Here is a 19001-nt window from a genome sequence, read left to right on the forward strand (position 1 = left end):
ATTCGACCTGGCTATTGAGGACTGGTCCCAGTATGTGGAGAGAATGTGTTACTTCTTCCAGGCAAATTATATATTGACGGACGAAAGGAGACGGCTTATCCTGCTGTCGGTGTGCGGACCCTCCGCTTTCGGCATTATACGTAGTCTGACTTATCCCGATTCGCCGGACACGAAAACTTTCCAAGAAGTAACGGAATTGGTGAAAGAGCACTACGACCCAAAACCACCCCTCATTTTGCGTAGGTACAGATTATACACAGCGAAGCGGGAAGACAGGGAGTCAGTCACAAATTTCTTGACCCGCCTGAGAAGGCTGGTGAAAAAATGTGAGTTCGGCCCGACGCTAAATGAAATGCTTCGGGACCGGTTAGTGTGTGGTATAAACGACCTCACAATACAGAAACGCCTGTTGGCGGAAACGGAGCTAGACTGCAGGCAGACGTTACAACTCGCACTGTCCCTAGAAAAGGCAGCAAGTGGGGCGCAGGAACTACATGGCACGCCAATGGAGGTAGATACCTGTGAGAGGGACTACCACAACGGGTCCTGCTACCAGATAGCCGCTCTCAGGAAAAACCTGAGGAATAGAGGGAAAAAGGAAAACCCCAGAACTGTCCCCAAATCTGCCAGGACTAACTGGAGACAGAGAGAAGTACCGACTGAGGCTCCCCCAACAGAGAAGGACCGTTTCTGGCACCAGACAGAGTGGGGTAACAACGACAGAAACCCTAGAAGGAGGTGGCAAAAGAGGAATAGCAGGTGGGGATGCAGGGAAGTACACAACCTGGACGCCCCATCCTCCTCCGAAGGGGAATAATTATATAATATTACAACGAAGAAAGCAGAACCCATTAGGATTACCCTACGGGTGAACGGGCGGCCGACAATAATGGAAATAGACACGGGTGTGGCCGTATCAGTAATGGGAGTGGCAGCATTTAGAAAAATCAAAGATGGACTCCAGCCAATAACCCTAACAAAAACATCGACGAAACTTAAAACCTACACGGGGGAACCCCTGGAAGATCTAGGCACAACTCATGTACCTGTGGAATATGAGAAACAATTGCTCAGATTACCGTTGATGATAGTAGAGGGTCTGGATCGAGCTTAATTGGACGGAACTGGCTGAAAGACCTAAAGTTAGATTGGATGAAAATTTTCCAGAGTGGAAGCGGGCAGTTGAGTGGAGTACTCCAAAAATTCCCGGAGGTCTTCCAGGAAGGTTTGGGGGAAATCATAGGCACCAAAGCAACTTTGCACATGGACCCAAAAGCCCTTCCGAAATTTTGTAAGGCCAGGCCGGTACCTTTTGCATTAAGGAAGAAAGTAGATGATGAAATAGAAAGGTTACGGTGCGACGGCATTATCAGACCAGTACAGTTTTCGGAATGGGCAGCGCCAGTGGTACCAATTTTGAAGCCAGACGGCTCGATACGTCTCTGTGGAGATTTCAAACAGACAGTAAACAAGTACGCACTGCTGGACAAATACCCAATCCCGAAAATAGACGACCTATATGCCAAATTGGCAGGTGGGCTTTTGTTCACGAAACTAGACACGAGCCACGCCTACCTTCAGTTAAAACTGGACAAGGGCTCCCAGACGTTTGCTACGATCAACACCCTGAAGGGCCTTTTTCGTTATACTAGGCTACCTTTTGGAGTGTCATCAGCCTGCGCTATATTCCAGCGTACGATGGAAAATATTCTGCAGGGACTACCGCAGGTGGCGATTTATTTGGACGATGTCTTAATCACGGGTAGGACAAACAGGGAACACTTAAGGAACCTGGAGGAAGTGCTCAAGCGTTTCGCAAAGGCAGGCGTATGGCTAAAAAGGGAAAAATGTGTTTTTCTGGCCCCACAAGTGACGTACCTGGGATATAAAGTAGACGAGTCAGGCTTACATCCATTAGAAGACAGAATAAGGGCAATAAAAGAAGCCCCAGCTCCCACCACGGTCCAGGAGCTACGATCATTTCTAGGGTTGGTTACCTATTATGGAAAATTTATTGAAAATAGGGCATCCATCCTAGAACCCCTCCACCAGCTACTAAAAAAGGGGCAAGAATGGAAATGGTCCACCCGCCAAAACCGAGCATTTAGGGACATTAAGGAACAGCTGTCATCTGAAAATGTCCTAGAGCATTATGATCCAAGGAAGGAGTTGGTGGTTACTTGTGATGCATCCCCCTACGGGGTAGGAGCCGTCTTAGCCCATAGAGGAAGGAATGGGGAAGAACGGCCAATAGCCTATGCTTCGAGGACCTTGGCGATGGCTGAGAGGAAGTACGCCCAAATCGAGAAGGAAGGACTGGCGGTGATATTCGCAGTAAAAAAATTTCACCAGTATCTGTACGGGCGGAAATTCACCATAGTGACGGACCATAAGCCGTTATTAGGGTTATTAAAAGAAGACAAGTCAATACACCCGATTGCATCAGCTAGAATCCAACGCTGGCCGTTGCTACTGGCGGCATATAGATACGTTCTGGAGCACAGACCGGGAACGCGAGTAGCACATGCAGATGCTTTGAGCAGACTTCCCCTCCCGGACACTCCGCCGCAAATACCAAAAGTAGAGGAGACAGTAATGACTCTAACTTTTTTGGACACCCTACCAGTAGACACACAACATATTCGGTTGTGGATGCAAAAAGACCCAGTTTTAGCCAAGATGAAGCATTTACTGCTAACAGGGGAACTGGAAAGACCAGTGGAGCCCCAGATGCACCCATACTGGAGCAGAAGGGACCAAATAACTGTAGAAGACGGTATCCTATTATGGGGAGCCTGGGTAATCGTCCCAGCTCAAGGCCGTCAGGCAATCTTAACTGAGTTACATCACGGACACCCAGGGGTGTCTAAAATGAAGATGTTAGCTCAAAGCTACATTTGGTGGCCAGGTTTGGACACAGACATAGCAGCCTTGGTATGTCGGTGCCAGGAGTGCCAACAGGGGCAAAGAGTGCCACCAGCGGCGCCATTGCACCCGTGGGAAATGCCAGGCAGACCGTGGACCCGCCTGCATATTGACCACACCGGCCCTTTCATGGGCTCAATGTTTTTGGTGATAGTGGACGCCCACTCCAAATGGTTGGACATCCACCGGGTAAACACGGCACGCACAGAATCGACAATTGAAAAGCTCAGGGCCTCGTTTGCAACACATGGACCTCCGGAGGTAGTGGTGTTGGATAACGGAATGGCATTCACAAGTGGGGAATTTGGAAAATTCCTGAAGGAAAACGGAGTCTGTCACATCAAAACAGCCCCTTACCATCCAGCGACCAACGTCCTGGCAGAGAGAGCGGTCCAGACACTTAAAGCGGGACTCAAGAAGCAGCCGGCAGCGTCAATAGACACAAAGCTCTCCCGCTGGCTGTTTGATTACAGGACCACACCGCACTCCACAACGGGCATACCGCCAGCTGAACTCTTAATGGGAATGAGGCTGCGAACGAGGCTGAGTCTCCTTTTCCCAAATTTAACGGGGAAAGTGGAGAAACAACAGGAGGCCCAACGCAGAGGCATGATAATAGTCGGCAGCAGAGACATTTCCAGGTGGGGGCACCGGTTTGGGTCAAGAATTATGGGAATGGACCAACGTGGGTCAAAGGCACGGTAGAGTCCCAAACAGGGCCCATATCCTATGAGGTTTCAATAGAAGGTAAGGTGCTGAAGAAACACCTAGACCAAATAAGGGCAGCGGAACCACACCTGGAGGCAGGCGAAGCAGGACCGCCTCAAGCTGGGATAGCCCAGACGGAAAGGATACCCACACCCCAGCCCCGAGCCATTTTTCCAGACCCCGTCATCCAGTCATCAGAGTCGGAGATGGACACACTCGACGAGGCCGCCGCGACACCTCTCCCCGAGGAGGAGGAAGAACAACTTCCAAGGAGGTCGTCAAGGAAAAGACGGGCACCTATAAGGTACACCCCGCCCACTTCGGAGAACGATCCGGCGGACGACACAGAGGTGACAGACCCAGACATGAGGAGCAGGAAGAAGCTCAGAGGAATGCCAGCTGGCAGGAATTCCTCGGACCTTGGGGGGGAGGGGTGTAGTGAACTCCAATTGGCTTTATTGGTTGGCCAATTGGAGTATGAGCTCCCTCAATGATAGCTCATTGAGGGGGCCCATATAATCACCTATGTAGGCTTTGTGAGCAGTCTTAAGTTGACTGGACTGCTAGCAGCACTGTTTGTAGCTGCTCCTGTAATATCGTTATTGTAAATAAATATTGGTGTGGTGACGGAACTCCTGCCTCCCATGGATTACTACAACCACCATAGCCGAATAATTATACTCAACAACATTCTGTAACCTCATGGTCCGGCATATCCCCTACTCTTTCATTACCACCAAGCAAGGGGATAAAACCTGGTTCAATGAAGAGTGCAGGAGAGCACCCTGGATTGTTTCACTATTGATTACTTATTACTGCTATGTCCTAAAAATACATGTTTAATAGTTAATAATGATTACTCGGTACTCTTCCTTTAATTCATCACAATCCTTAATAATGTCACTTATGTAAAACTAATTGAGTGGCATGCTAACTATTTAGTTTTACGAGGTATCATCGCTGAATCCCCCCCTTCAGGCCTGAGGCCATGGATACATGACGTGATGTACTCTGCGAGTATGCCGCTTTGGAGTGGGCGGATCATCGCGGAAGCGGCGCCGCCCACGATTCTGTTGGGAATTTGGATTCTCCAGCCCGTCCCGAACACGATTTTGGAGTCGGCGACCGGAGAATCCAGCCCCTTATCAAACTGCATTTCAAGATGGATCACAAAATTCATTATTCAACAAGTATTCCACAAGTGTTAATGGGATCATCCCACTAGCTAGTCTTGTATCAGAACAAAGACAATTAATTAAGTGATAAGGACCTCAGTGAAAAGCTAAAGCAGAACTCTGGTGGGAGTAAGGTTGTTTGAATGGTCAATACCTAATTTGGAAGCATCATTTGTCAGTTCAGGAGCAGCCATTTTGGCTTTCATGCCATAAGAAAAGGTTGGAAGCTGCCGAAAGAGAGAATCATTTTGAACATCTGAGACACCAAGAAACAGAAACTGCTTGTTAACATGGAGAGGCCAAGAAAGGTTTCCAAAAACAGCTGTCAGGCTGCGCTACTAAATCAGACTGTTAAGAGCTTGCAGTACCGTTAAAGTGACACAAGGGGCGCCTTTCTCCGGCCACATCCGCCCGGCGACTGGAGAATCTCGCACGAGGTGAATGATCTTTTCCATGGTCCGCGTTTCGTTCTTCATGATCTTGCGACGGCCGAGGCAGATGAATCCAGCCCAAAAAGTCTTCACTCACTCAAGAGCCTGTTCTGCTTGTGGAGTGCATCTGCAAAGGCATACTTCAACTGTTCGACTACGGAAGCCATTGCAACTGCTAAATAGAATCTGACGTTTCAACTCCTTCATTTCGGAAAGAAGGAGTTCAAACAACAGGCCTGCAATGATGTCCCACAGAGACTGATTTGAAATCTCATCTTCAAGCATCTTTTTCCTCTACCTGCATTTTAATCTTTGCATCTGTATTTTAGTTTAATAACTTCATCACATTTTACTTAAATAACTTTCAGCAATAATTTTTGTAATAAACTACCTTGTCTTGTTTAAGACTAAAGCTCTTCTGCTGGGTTACTTTTAAACTTAACCATTCATAAAAAAAAAAGAGGGCTCCGAAATCATTCACAAATCCTTAATTCACAGATAACTTTAAGGAAATGCCTTTTGCGTGGTCATGACGATCACCTTTTCCTTTTCAATCTGCAGCCTCTTTTAAATCCAACTGCCAAATTTGAATTAAATCTTTAAAAGTATCACAGGCAGAATTCTAATACCTTATGAAAACCTGAATAAATTACCAACACTGAACGGCCTTCATCCATTGATTTAGTTGCTTCATCAAAGAATTCTAGATGCGTAATACATAATCTATTGCCTCCAAAACATGCAAATGGCTCATCATGGCTTCCTTTCATGTCTTCAGCGTGTCCCAAAGCAAGTTAAGCCCAATAAAGTACTTTTGAATCTTGTTATTATCGTAATGTAGGAAATATGACAGTCATTTTGTGCACAGCACGATCCCGCAAACAGCAATGAAACAAAGGATTTTATTATCTATTTTAGAAGCTGTTTGAGGGATCACATTCCCGTCCCCTCTCATCGACCCTGCATGCCAAATTTCATTACCATCTGACCTGGCATGACTCGCGCGTGCACTCTCCCCACCTGTCCTATTGCAGGACAAACCCAAGTATAATCGGCATGAGTGAGCACAGCCAGCCGATGTGATGCCCCAGCTGAAGACCCTCACCCCTATTGAGGAAAGAGCCCTTGAGCAGGCCAGCGAAGAGCAGGACCCCACCTGTGCTGAGGGTAAGGTGGGGGGGCCATAGACGGCGCGAGTTCGTGCATGCGCAGACTGGCCGGCGTATTGTGGTGCATACGCGGGGGGTTCTCTTCTCCGCGCCGGCCATGGCGGAGCCCGACAGGGGCCGGCACGGTAGGAAGAAGTACCTCCACAGAACAGGCCCGCCTGCAGATCGGTGGTCCCCCGATCGTGGGCCAGGCCACAATGGGCCCCCCGGGGTCGGATCCACCCACGCCCCCCCCAAGGACTGCCTCCGCCGACTTACCTGCCAGGTCCCGCCGGTGTCAGAGGTGAGTATTTCCCGGCAGGGGTCGGAAAATACCGCCCAATATACTATTGGACACCCACAAAGTGCCTCCCTGCTCGCATTTCATTGAAACATACTCAGCCGACCCCTACGTAACACAAGTGTATTCTGCATCTGCTCTGAATAGATGGCAGCTTTTCCCCCCTCCCCCACTGTGAAGACACACTAATGTTGACGTGACTTTGGCAGGGCTCACACCCCATAGGGGGACAGATCTGGCCACCCTATGGCCAGTCCTCCCTGAAGCAAGAGATTATCAAGGCATCCCTCACCCTGCGTCCATTTCGAGCCCTGCCCATCACCCAAAGGCCTTTCTCTGCCTCCTCTAGGGCTTGCCCCTCACCACCCTCCTTGGCTTCCTGCTTATCTAGGGACACAGAAACATAGAAACTAGCCTCAGGAAGAGGCCATTCAGCCCTTCGAGCCTGCTCTGCCAGTCATTATGATCATGGCTGATCATCCAATTCAGTAACCTGTTCCTACTTTCCCTCCAGAAGCTTTGCTTTCCGAGGTAGTGAATTCCACAGGCTCACCACTCTCTGTGTGAAGAAATTTCGCCTCAACTCAGTCATAAAAATTATTTATCCGATATGCTTAAACGGTGACCCCAATTCTTGTATGCAAAAGAGGAAATTTAATCAGCACAAAAGCTGATAGCATTCACCATTATTTTAGTGATATAAAAATAATCAATGTTGATCCTTGGCGAATCTCCAATGTCTATCAGTACTAAAGTTCTTTCAGGAATTATCTCACAGGATCACACAAGAAATAACCAAGAACTCTGCATATTTATGTTTTATTCTTCTGGGGAATCCTGTAGTATGTTCCAAAAAGAATAGAGAAATGAAACCAATTCCGTAAATGCAATGAGATAAAAGAATTCTGATGTAATTAGTTCGCGAAATCTATAATGTTATGGCTTTGCTCATTAATATCTTTATTCTCCTTTATGCTGTGGAAGTACACAATGTGATTCAGGATTAATTGAAGAACACAGGCAAAATGTCCCTTGGATCAAGCAGATCTATGGTATCTGAGTTGCTGGTATGGGCAGAGGATTTTGACAAAAGCAAATGTGATGGGCAGGATTTAACCAGCCACCACTCTGGTGGGTTACTCCGCAGCCATTCAACTCTTGGAGGGGCATTAATTGGTTCAGGGCGAGGCTTCTGCTCCCCATTCGGGGGAGGAACTCCTGCATTTGGGGGTTGCCAGCTAATCAGATGGCCACCGGTTCTCTGGATCCAACAGCACCATTGGGAGTGAGGTGAATGCTGGGAATATATCAAGTCCTCAAACTGGATCATTGCTGGTGCTCAATGGGGAGGTAAGAGTGTTTTTATTTATTTGATGGACTGGACTGGTCCCAGCAAGGTACGTGGAGGGCATAATAATAATAATAATCTTTATTATTGTCACAAGTAGACTTACGTTAACACTGCAATGTGAAAAGCCCCTCGCCGCCACATTCCGCAGCCTGTTCGGGTACACTGAGGGAGAATTCAGAACGTTCAATTCACCTAACAAGTACATCTTTCAGGACTTGTGGGAGGAAACAGGAGCACCTGGAGGAAACCCACGCAGACACGGGGTGAACATGCAGACTCCGCACAGACAGTGAGCCAAGCCGGAATTGAACCTGGGACCCTGGCGCTGTGAAGCAACAGTGCAAACCACTGTGCTACCGTGGTGCCCAGGATGGAGCCCAGGGTGCACAGGGTAGGTTGGTGGGGAGATCCCAGTGGAGCCACACATTGTAGGGAGCATCTGATGGCCAATCGTGGCAGCATTTGCTGGACAATCCTGAGTGTGCTAATAGCTACACTAATAACCAATTTAAAATAATCAGGTGAGCTCACAATGTAGCTTTTCTATGCTTTCTAGAAGTGGTATACATTCGTTCATAGGCACCGGTCTCTGAAAACAAAAGGAATGTGCTCAGGTCTAGTACATTTTTAAATTACTGGATAGCTTGGGGAACCTATAATTTTCCATTGCCTTCTCGATGGCAAAGTCTCAGCCAATCAGAGTCAATTCGCCAATCGGCGCCCTTTTCTCCAGGAGTGTAAATTGCTGTAAACCATTTGAAATTTGGCATTCTTACAATTACCCAGGTGTGTGCTAGACAAAAAGCAACATGTCTACCTTTTTAACAATATTGCTTGTGTTGGTTTTTTCCATTAAGGAAAGAATCCTACTTCAATAGAAAGTTTTATTGACGATGCGTGAGCAAAGTAAGAGGGGTCAGGATGATGACTGAACATTGAGTAGAACTACTGGGTGAATAAAAAGGAGGTTTTGCTTCATTTCTATCTTCACTCCACCACGATCTTCACTACTACTAAACAGTGTATGTCTTGCAAACCAGGCAAGAATTGGAAAGCTTTCATGGTATTTGGAGCTGTTTCAACCACGGAAAAAGGTAGAGTTCACAACATAATGGGGATGCAGTCCCCAAAGTGGTATCACCTTATGCGGCATGGACTGGGATCTGGGGTGACAATGGCACCACGATGAGTCACACTGAGATAATAATAATCACTTATTGTCACAAGTAGGCTTCAATGAAGTTACTGTGAAAAGCCCCTAGTCGCCACAATCCGGTGCCTGTTCAGGGAGGCAGTATGGGAAATGAATCGGCACTGCTGGCCTTGTTCTGCATTACAAGCCAGCTGTTTAGCCCACTGTGCTAAACCAGCCCCTGACGGTGGAAGGATACAATGCATGGAAGATATTTTTATAACCAAAGTTTTTGATTTGTATTGTGCCCTAAAACAAAACAATGGGAATGAAAAGGAATTGCCATAGACTAATTTGTCTCGTGAGCAAATGTGGTCGAGTGTTAACCGTAGAAGAGGACACAATGAAGCCACAGAAAGAAGGTAACAGGCAGTCAACACCCTCAAGCAACAATGGAACATTCTTTATAGGATTCTTGACTTGATGTAGAAAGCTTTACATTTTGTCATAAGAAATGCAAATGAACTGACAAAAATACGGTAACTTGAAGCAAATTATTTAGCCGATGATTAAGTGAACTCTCGCACCCTCCCACGTGACAGATCAAGCTGCAGATGCCTCTAAAAGGAATCTAAAAGAAATTTAAGCTTTGAAGTTAAATTTCATATTCCGCTGATCAAAGCATTATGAAGAGTGCCTTGGAAGCTTTAGAAAGTCTTTGCAGCATACTTTGATTCCTTTAATTCCATAACATGGTTTGAGGCGAACATCTTCGACACAAATAATTATGTCATACCCGTTCGATTGGCAGGAACGTTAACCTTTGTAAGAAACATTGTCAGAATGTAGTTGGAGGGTAGCAATTAAAACATAAAAATGCACATCCATTGTCAATAACTATTTCAATATTAGAATACAGTATCAGAATGGGACAAATCTTAAAGATAGATTCAAGCAGAATACCGTGTTTTCTGTTTCGGAGATTAATAATCTTTCTTGTAAAAATGTTGTTGTTGAATCTCGTTTTGGTGGCATTGTGAAGAGCTGGATGAGACTCGATCCATGACTAAGATGAGTTCATGTTCAGCCTGGTACTCCTATTTAGAACGCTTATGTCTGTCAGCTTTCATCTCTCCACTGTGCCTGCGAATTTCAGCGCTAAGCACACAACCTTAGATCACAACCATCTGCCTTCAAGTGGCATGGTCATCACTCACAAGGAACTCTGGTTACAAGCGAAAGCAACAATTCGCTGCTCACAGTAGCTGCAACTCTATGTAAACTAATGAGTCTGTCAAATAGAAAACAATCTGCATTTATCATTTCTTATCTATTGGCTGTGCAGTTTGCCACTTTGGAACGGCTATCCATCTGCACATAGGTCAAGGACTAGATGCAGGCTGGGGTTGAGATCTGCTGCAGTCTGCTTACAGTACCTCTTTTAATCCTGTCTCATGTATTCACAACAGCAGAGGGACCAGAACAAACCAAATTACCAATTGGAGCTAATGTGGTGCAATCTGGATTTCTTTAAATAACTGAGTATTGTAAGCACATTTAATGATCGATGTACTCCTGACATGGCGATGTATGAGATTTGTCTTCCAAATGTATTCAGTAATGATGGGATACTAAATTACAAGAGGACGATATTATTGTAACGAATGGTGAATGGGAGAGATATGTTTTCAATATTTGCGAATATGGATAATTATAAAGCACATATTATTATTTATAAATTCTTTTGAACATTTTAAAATCCATGAATCTATTATTAGTTAATCTCCCGTGGCTTTTTCATGGACAAAAATAAAATGGAAATTGATATTTCCATATCTAACTATCTGGTCACGTCTCATTCTCCAATTCCTTCTTTGTCTCCTGAACCTTTTTTTTGTGTTCTGTCTTTCATTTCCAATATTTACCTGATACACACACCTCTCACATCTTTTCTGCCGAAAACTCTTTTATTTCCACTTTGTTCAAGTCTCACTTGGTTTCTCTTTCTGCTTTTCAGAATGTTGACCTCACACCCCCCAGCTTTAGTTGTACCAGTCTAGTAAATCGTGGAGGTCAACTTGCTGAATCATCGGCACTTTCAGTACAGAGGGATCATCTGGCCCAGCTTTCTGTTGGAAGTCCCTTCTCCTGACTTGCAAAAGGTCACTTGCACATGGAAAGTTAACCTGGATAGTCTGCCTGATGACATGGGAATAGGAAAATGCTTCCAAGGAGCAACACGTGGACATGTGTGCAACACTGCTCCCGTTCCGACTAAATATTTGGAGGTATGGGGCTAGGAAGCATCAACAGGTGCATCAAAAGACGGGGGTCCTATTTGGGGAGGAATATTCCTTTCCAGCAAAAGAACTTTAGGAAATCACTGACTGTCCAATCACCTCAACCAGGTCCCATACCTCAACATTGTTCTTTGCTGTCAGGATTCTCCATTACACGTACCCACGCCCGGCGATTTCCAGACGGCGTGAGGCTGCCCACAATGGGAAATCCTGTTGGCAGGCTGGTGGGACAGAGAATCCCGCTGCCGGCATGGCGTGCCGCACCAGAAAACGCGGGCGACGGGACGGAGAATCCCGCCCATTGGTTTACCTCCTTTCAGAAATGAGAAAGAATGTAATTGGTGGCAGGGGAAGGTGATGCGAAATATGCTCTTTTGGATAGTATTTCTTTTGAATAAAATAATAAAACGAAAGCAAAATACTGTGGATGCTGGAAATCTAAATTAAAAACAGAAAACGCTGGATAAACTTAAGCAGGTCTGGCAGCATCTGTGTCGAGAGAAACAGAATAAACTTTTCGAGTCCATAAGAACCTCCTATAGAATTGAAAAGGGGTATCAATGTGATGAATTATATTTTTGGAGGGGGGGGTAGGACTGAATGGAAAGTCAGTGATTGGTCGGAGCCAAGGAGAGGTTGACAAAGATGACATGGACATGAGATAAGGGGGCTGTTAATGGTACCAGTAGGGACTGAAGAGTGTTAATAGTGGCAAAGATAGGACGTTAGGATGTGTTAGTAAGAGAACAAAGGTTAGTCTCAGCGGGAGAAAAACTGAACAAGGGAAAGAGTTTGAGTGTGCGCATATGGCGGCGCATGGCACTGAATGTGGATCTCAAATTGTGGCGGGAACAGTAGTCTGGAGCATTATATTTTAGCAGGAATACCTGCACTCCTCGTTGGCTTTGAAACATAAAGGATGGAACTTCAGTTGGAATCTATGTGCTGTGAGTCGGAGATGGAGACAGTTTTTCTTTGGAGGCCCAACAACGTGGCCATGAAGCCATGAAGAGGTCTCCCATGTTTTTAGTGGGTTAATTTCACTTATTGTCAACCATTGTTGGCCTATTGCACACCCGCAGTCTTTATTTGACATGCTTCTTCTCCGTGTGGAGGTGCTAGAGCCTGTTCAGGCTTAGAAGCCAGGTTTTCTCCATGCCGCCCTGCTGTTAGGGAATTTCTCAGTGCACTCTTTCTCTGATGGATATAAATATTCCTCCCCCACATAGTGTTTTTACCTCCTTCCGGAAATGCCATCACAATTGCATCAGGGTTGCTCCCTGGATGATAGCCATTAACATGCCTAATGATGTTTCTTTGCTTTCTTCAAAACATTTAGAGTACCCAATTATTTTTTTCCAATTAAGGGGCAATTTAGCGTGGCCAATCCACCTAACCTGCACATCTTTGGGTTGCGGGGGTGAGACCCACGCAGACACTGGGAGAATGTGCAAACTCCACCCAGACAGCAACCTGGGCTAATGATGTTTTAATTAATTGTGCATAAACCTCTTTTCTTCCTGGCTCCTATCTGTTTGATAGAAAGTGCACGATGGGTTCGAAGAAGCCCCACCCATCCGCGAAAAGCTCTGCATCTTCAGCTGATGCCTGTGTTTCGGAGGGAACGTGATAAAAGTGATACCCCTAACAAGCACTGTGCATCACTGCCCTGATACGCAAGTGCACTGCAGATAAATTTGACAGATTTGTCCCACTTTGGAAGGATACGGTGGCAGGAAAGCTTCATGCTCTGGCAGCCTTCACATCTACTGGACAGCCTGGGCCAGATTTTGTGTGCAAATTATTGGGCAGCACATGCCACAGCCTGTGGCAGGCTGTCTGATAAAGTGCAGGCAGTAATGAAAGGATTCCTCTGACAGTTCCAGGCACAGGTCTCGGGGTGATGTTGAATGTGCTGGTAATGCCTTAATGGAATCATTGCAGCAGCACCTATCAGAATTCTCATCAAGTCCTCTCCTGCACATCTCATAAAGTAAAGCATCAGGCAGCAAGATTTAATTAAACAAATGTTACCCTTCTCTAATTCCCCACTACACCAAGGCATCTCAAAGTTCCCAACGGTAGATGAATTTTCTCAGATTAAATATGGGATACTAGGTCAGACACATCAAATAGCTTCTCACTCCATATCCAACTGCACACCAAGAGTAAGATTTACATTAATAGCAAAGGAGCAGGTCTGCAACTCCCTCGATGGAGGTTGGTTTTTGGAAGAAAATTGTCATGATTGAGAAAATTATTGAAACATGAGGAGGTAGTAAAAGGAAGAAACAGAAACAAGTGGCAGGAATTTCTTATCGTTACCATTAAATACACTCTTGTGTTAAAATATTATTAACATTGCATATGAGCGTAATAAAATATCGCCTGGAATGGTTTAGCCAGTTCGCCAAGCCTACCCTGAGACCCATGAAGAAAGTAAGCACCATGACTCATTGAGTCAATGGTCTGAATTTTCACTCCCTGGTTAGGACCAAGCTCCACAAGTCTGACCCGAGGGAAAGTGGCCTGAAAGGTTGGATTTTCATTCCTGGGTGGCGGGATTGCCTGGGAGACTGTCCAGACGTTCCGAAATGAGAATGGAAAATGCCAGGCTGCAGAGGTAGGCTGGGTGAATGGCCGGCCTCGATGCACCAGCATTGTAGCGAAGTTCAAAAAGCATAAAACAGCCCTCTAGGCCTCACCCCCTCTACATTCCCCATGCCCCATCCATGCCAACATATGCCCTCTGACTACTCCATTGTCGTATATAGCTACCGTGCTAACTCATGCCAACCCATGCCCCCCCCACCCACCACCTTTTGGCCTTAAACCTACAATGCCAACACGCACAGTATCCAACATGGGCAGACTTCAGGACCCACACCACGAATAAAAAAAAATATTCCAAATAATGGTATTGTGTTCCTGCAGCAACATAGAAGATAGAACATTAGCACTTCTAACCTTGCCTGTGTTAAACATGTCTTGAACAGAATGTATGTGTTTATCATTGCCTGTGATTGAAGTGTTTTAATGTGCCAAGCTAATGTGTATTCCTTTCCCGCAGAATACTTGTCTCCATTTTCACAATTTCTCACAGCAATTTCTTTGTGAATTTAAAAAAAGATTATTGAATGTCACACACTTGCCTCAGATGTTTTACTATACCATCTTATACATGCTACCACACACACAAGATGATATACAGATGAAAAATACAATACAATTAACTTTGTGATGATTGCAGTTTCTTTCTAGCAGGCCTGTAGTTTCTCATTTGAATTGATACTTTCGTTGGGTGGAGGTCTTGAAAAGCAGAGGAATCTCAGTAAGCTGAGAGACTCCTATAGTTGAATTTCCAGGAGGCTGATTCTCAGGTGAACTTGGAATGGAACAGGTTGGTGGGGTGGCAGGCAGGGGTAGTGGAGATTCCTTCTCCCCGTTCAAGGTATAGCTGTTTTACCTTGGCTGCGTTGTCTTGCAGCTGGTTCAATGGCTTTTCAAATTACCCTTCCTGTACGTCTGGTCTGAACAGCATCTGCTGTTATTTTTTTAAAAGAACAGGAAACAAAATCATATGACCAATTGCAAGTTCAAAGTTCTTCCTTATAAAAAGGGTAGTGGGTTATTATTCTTCACACTTTGTGTAACGTTTCACACACGTTGATAGTTTTTGAGACAGCCAATGTTGTCTTAACTGAGTGACCCATTCAATTCAAATTACCTTTTGATGTGGGTATCGGTGGATAGGCCTGAATTTTTTGCCAATACCGAACTGCCCTTGATAAGTTGATGGTGATCTGCCTTCATGAACTGCTGCAGTGCATGTGGTGCAGGTAAACCCAGAGTGCTGTCAAGGAGGGAGTTCCAGGATCTTGACCCAGCTACAGTAAAGGAACTGTGTTTGGTATGACTCCAACCAATGGGGAGTTGTCCCCCTGATTCCCATTGGCTCTACTTTTGCTCGGACACCTTGATGCCACAGTTGATCAAATGCTGACTTGATGTCAAGGGCAGTCACTCTCACCTCATCCCACCTCTTGATTTCCGCACTTTTGCACATCTTTGGACGAAGGCTATAATGGAAGTCAGAAGCTGAATGGCAGGGACGGACCCAAAACTTAGTAATGATGAGCAAGTTATTGCTGAGTAAGTGCCTCTTGACAGCACCATCAATGGCACATTCAATCACTTTGATGATGATCAAGAGTAGACTCTTGGGGTGGTAATTAGTCGTGTATGATTTGTTCTGTTTTTTGTGGACAGGACATACTTGAGTAGTTATTTATATTGCCGGGTAGATGTCAGTGTTGTAGATGTATTGGAACAATTTGGCTGTAGTTCTGGAACACAGGTCTTTAGTACCATTGCTGGAATATTGTCAGGACCTATAGCCTTTACTGTGTCCAGTGCCTTCATAATTTCTTCATATCACATGGTCTGAATCAGATTGGCTCAAGACTGGCATCTATAATGCTGGGGACGTCTGGAGAAGGTCAAAATCCATCATCAACTGGGCACTTGTCTTTTACACTTGCGTTCTGGGGTCCCCCATCATTAAGGATGTGGCTATTTGTGGAGCCTCCCCCTCCAGTTAGTTGTTTGATTGTCCACCACCATTCAGGACTGGATGTGGCAGCAGGGTAGCATTGTGGATAGCACAATGGCTTCACAGCTCCAGGGTCCCAGGTTCAATTCCGGCTTGGGTCACTGTCTGTGCGGAGTCTGCACATCCTCCCCGTGTGTGCGTGGGTTTCCTCCGGGTGCTCCGGTTTCCTCCCACAGTCCAAAGATGTGCAGATTAGGTGGATTGGCCATGATAAATTGCCCTTAGTGTCCAAAATTTCCCTTAGTGTTGGGTGGGGTTACTGGGTTATGGAGATAGGGTGGAGGTGTTGACCTTGGGTAGGGTGCTCTTTCCAAGAGCCAGTGCAGACTTGATGGGCCAAATGGCCTCCTTCTGCACTGTAAATTCTATGATAGCGGAGCTCAGATCTGGGGCGGGATTCACCCCTACCCGGTGGGACGGAATCCTCCACACCTTCAGGGGCTAGGCCGTGCTGGTGGGGTGGCGCTGCGCCAGCCAGCGCAGAATGGCTAGGCGCTACACCAACCGGCGCTGAAGGGCCTCCGCCGGCCAGCGTGAGTTGGCGCATGCGCGGGAGCACCAGCGTGTGCTGGTGTCATCCCAGCGCATGCGCAGGGGAGTTCTTCTCTGCGCCGGCGCGGAGGGAAAGAGTGCCCCCACGGCACAGGCCCGCCCGCGGATCGGTGGGCCCTGATCATGGGCAGGGCCACCGTGGGGTCACTCCCTGTGGCCAGAACCCCTGCTGTGCCCATCGTGTTAATGGGACAGGACATACCCAGGGATGATGATGGTAATGGTGGTATCTGGGACATGTCTGTAAGATATGATTCCGTCAGTGTGACTATGTCAGGCGACTGCTTGACTAATCTGTGAAACAGCTCTCCCAATTTTGGCACAAGCCCCTTGTTAGTAAGATGGACCTAGCAGGGTTGACAAGGCTGGGTTCGCTGTTCTCGTTTTTGGTGCTCTGGTTGGTGCCTGATGGCTTCTCTAGTTTCATCTCCTTTTTGTAGGCATTGTAACATTTTTGATACAACTGAGTGACTTGTTAGGTAATTTAAGAGCCAACCATATTGCTGTGGGTCTGGTGTCACATGTAGTCTGCACCAGGTAAGGACAGGTGACTTTGTTCCCTGAAGAACATTAGTGAACCAGATGGGTTTTCATTACAACGGTTTCATGGTCGCTATTACTGAGAATATCTTTATTAATTCCAGACTCATTAAGTGAATTTAAATGCCATCAGCTGTTCGATTCAAACACATTGTCCCAGAGCATTAGTCCCTGGATTACAAGCTCAATGATGTTACCAGAAAAACAGATCTGTGTGAACTGACCATGCTGCAAATAGCTGAAAACTTCATTGCTTACAAGGCGCCCAAATGCACCCGCTTGTCGACGCCACTGCCTGCCCCACTCAGGATTTCGCCTCTGAGGTAGTGCACGGCATTGGAGCACAGATACACATGAGATTAACTAATGAAGGAAGCTCATCACCGCCTTCTCAAGGGCAATTAGAGATTGGCAATAAGTGATGGCACAGCCAATGACATCCACATCCCAGAAATGACAAAGAAACTGGCCATCCTTGGGTTGATGGCTGAATGGAAAGAACACGTTCTGTCAGATTTGAGGGGTGGGCGTGGGAAGACGAAGGCCCTGCCAATAATTGTGTGCATATGGGATGGAGCTTGGAGGCAGCAGGGAAGATGGGAAAGTGCATGGTCGAGCAGAGTTGAAGCCATGAAAGGAATGTCGCTCTTCTTCCTGAGTTTGGCCTTTGTCACTTGAACTCACCTCCTGACCCCCAAAGCCTGCCTGCCGTCTACAAGGCACAAGTCAGGGGTGTGATGGAATTCTCGCCCCTTGACTCTAACGACATTCAAGAAGCTTGAGACCATCCAGGGCAAGGGAACCAACTTGGTCAGCACCCCATCCAACACCATAAACATTCATTCCCTCCACCATTGGTCCAGAGAGGCAGCGGTGTGTACCATCTGTAAGATGACCTGCAGCAACAGGCCAAGGCTCCTTTAACAGTAGCTTCCAAACCTAGGGCTTTCTGCCACTTTGAGGCACAAAGGTAATGAGCTCATGAGAACACCACCAGCTGCAGGTTCCCCTCCAGGGCACACACCACCCTGACTTGGATTATTTGACGGTCGTTGAGTCAAAAACCTGGAACTCCCTTCCTAACTGCACTGTGGGTGCGCCAACGACACACATATTACAACATTACAAGAAGTCAGTTCACCACCATCTCCACAAGGGCAATTAGGGACAGGCAACAAATTGCTCACATCCAATGAAAGAATTTTTTAAAATCCCACAAGGCGGTTGACTCGAAACTACCCTCTGCATTGATCAAGCTGTCACTCAGCTGTACCACCACCTACTCTAGGGATGGACAATAAATGCCTTGACAGAGAGACTCACAATGCTGAAAAGTAAATTAAGAAGAAAAGAAATGTTGCCAAGCATTATGGGAGTCATTAAATTTGTGTTGGTCAGGGTGCAATAGAATTCTTCTTTAATGCAAAACACTGTGGATTCTGGAAATCTGTTCTGATAAAACATCAACCAGAAACATTATCATAGAATCCCTACAGTGTAGAAGGAGACCATTCGGCCCATCAAGTCTGCACCGACCCTCTGAAAGAGCACCCTATCGAAGCCCATTCCTCTGCCCTATCCCCGTAACACCACCTAACCTGGACACTAAGGGACAATTTAGCATGGCAAATCCACCTAACCTGCACATCTTTGGACTGTGGGAGGAACCCGGAGCATCCGGAGGAAACCCACGCAGACATGGGAAGAATGTGCAAACTCCACACAGACAGCCACCCGAGGCCGGAATTGAACCCAGGTCTCTGGTGCTGTGAAACCCGGCATAACCCGGCTCGTTGAGTGGGGCAAGCAGTGCTAACCACTGTGCC

At 46.4% G+C, this 19001-nt stretch overlaps 1 pseudogene; it reads left to right on the forward strand.

Moving 5' to 3' along the window:
- The first annotated feature begins 862 nt into the window (after positions 1-862).
- Positions 863-3650, forward strand: LOC119962366 (annotated as a pseudogene).
- The last annotated feature ends 15351 nt before the right edge of the window (positions 3651-19001 follow it).

This window comes from Scyliorhinus canicula, chromosome 2, assembly GCF_902713615.1.
Source record: "Scyliorhinus canicula chromosome 2, sScyCan1.1, whole genome shotgun sequence".
NCBI classification, from domain to species: Eukaryota; Metazoa; Chordata; class Chondrichthyes; order Carcharhiniformes; family Scyliorhinidae; genus Scyliorhinus; species Scyliorhinus canicula.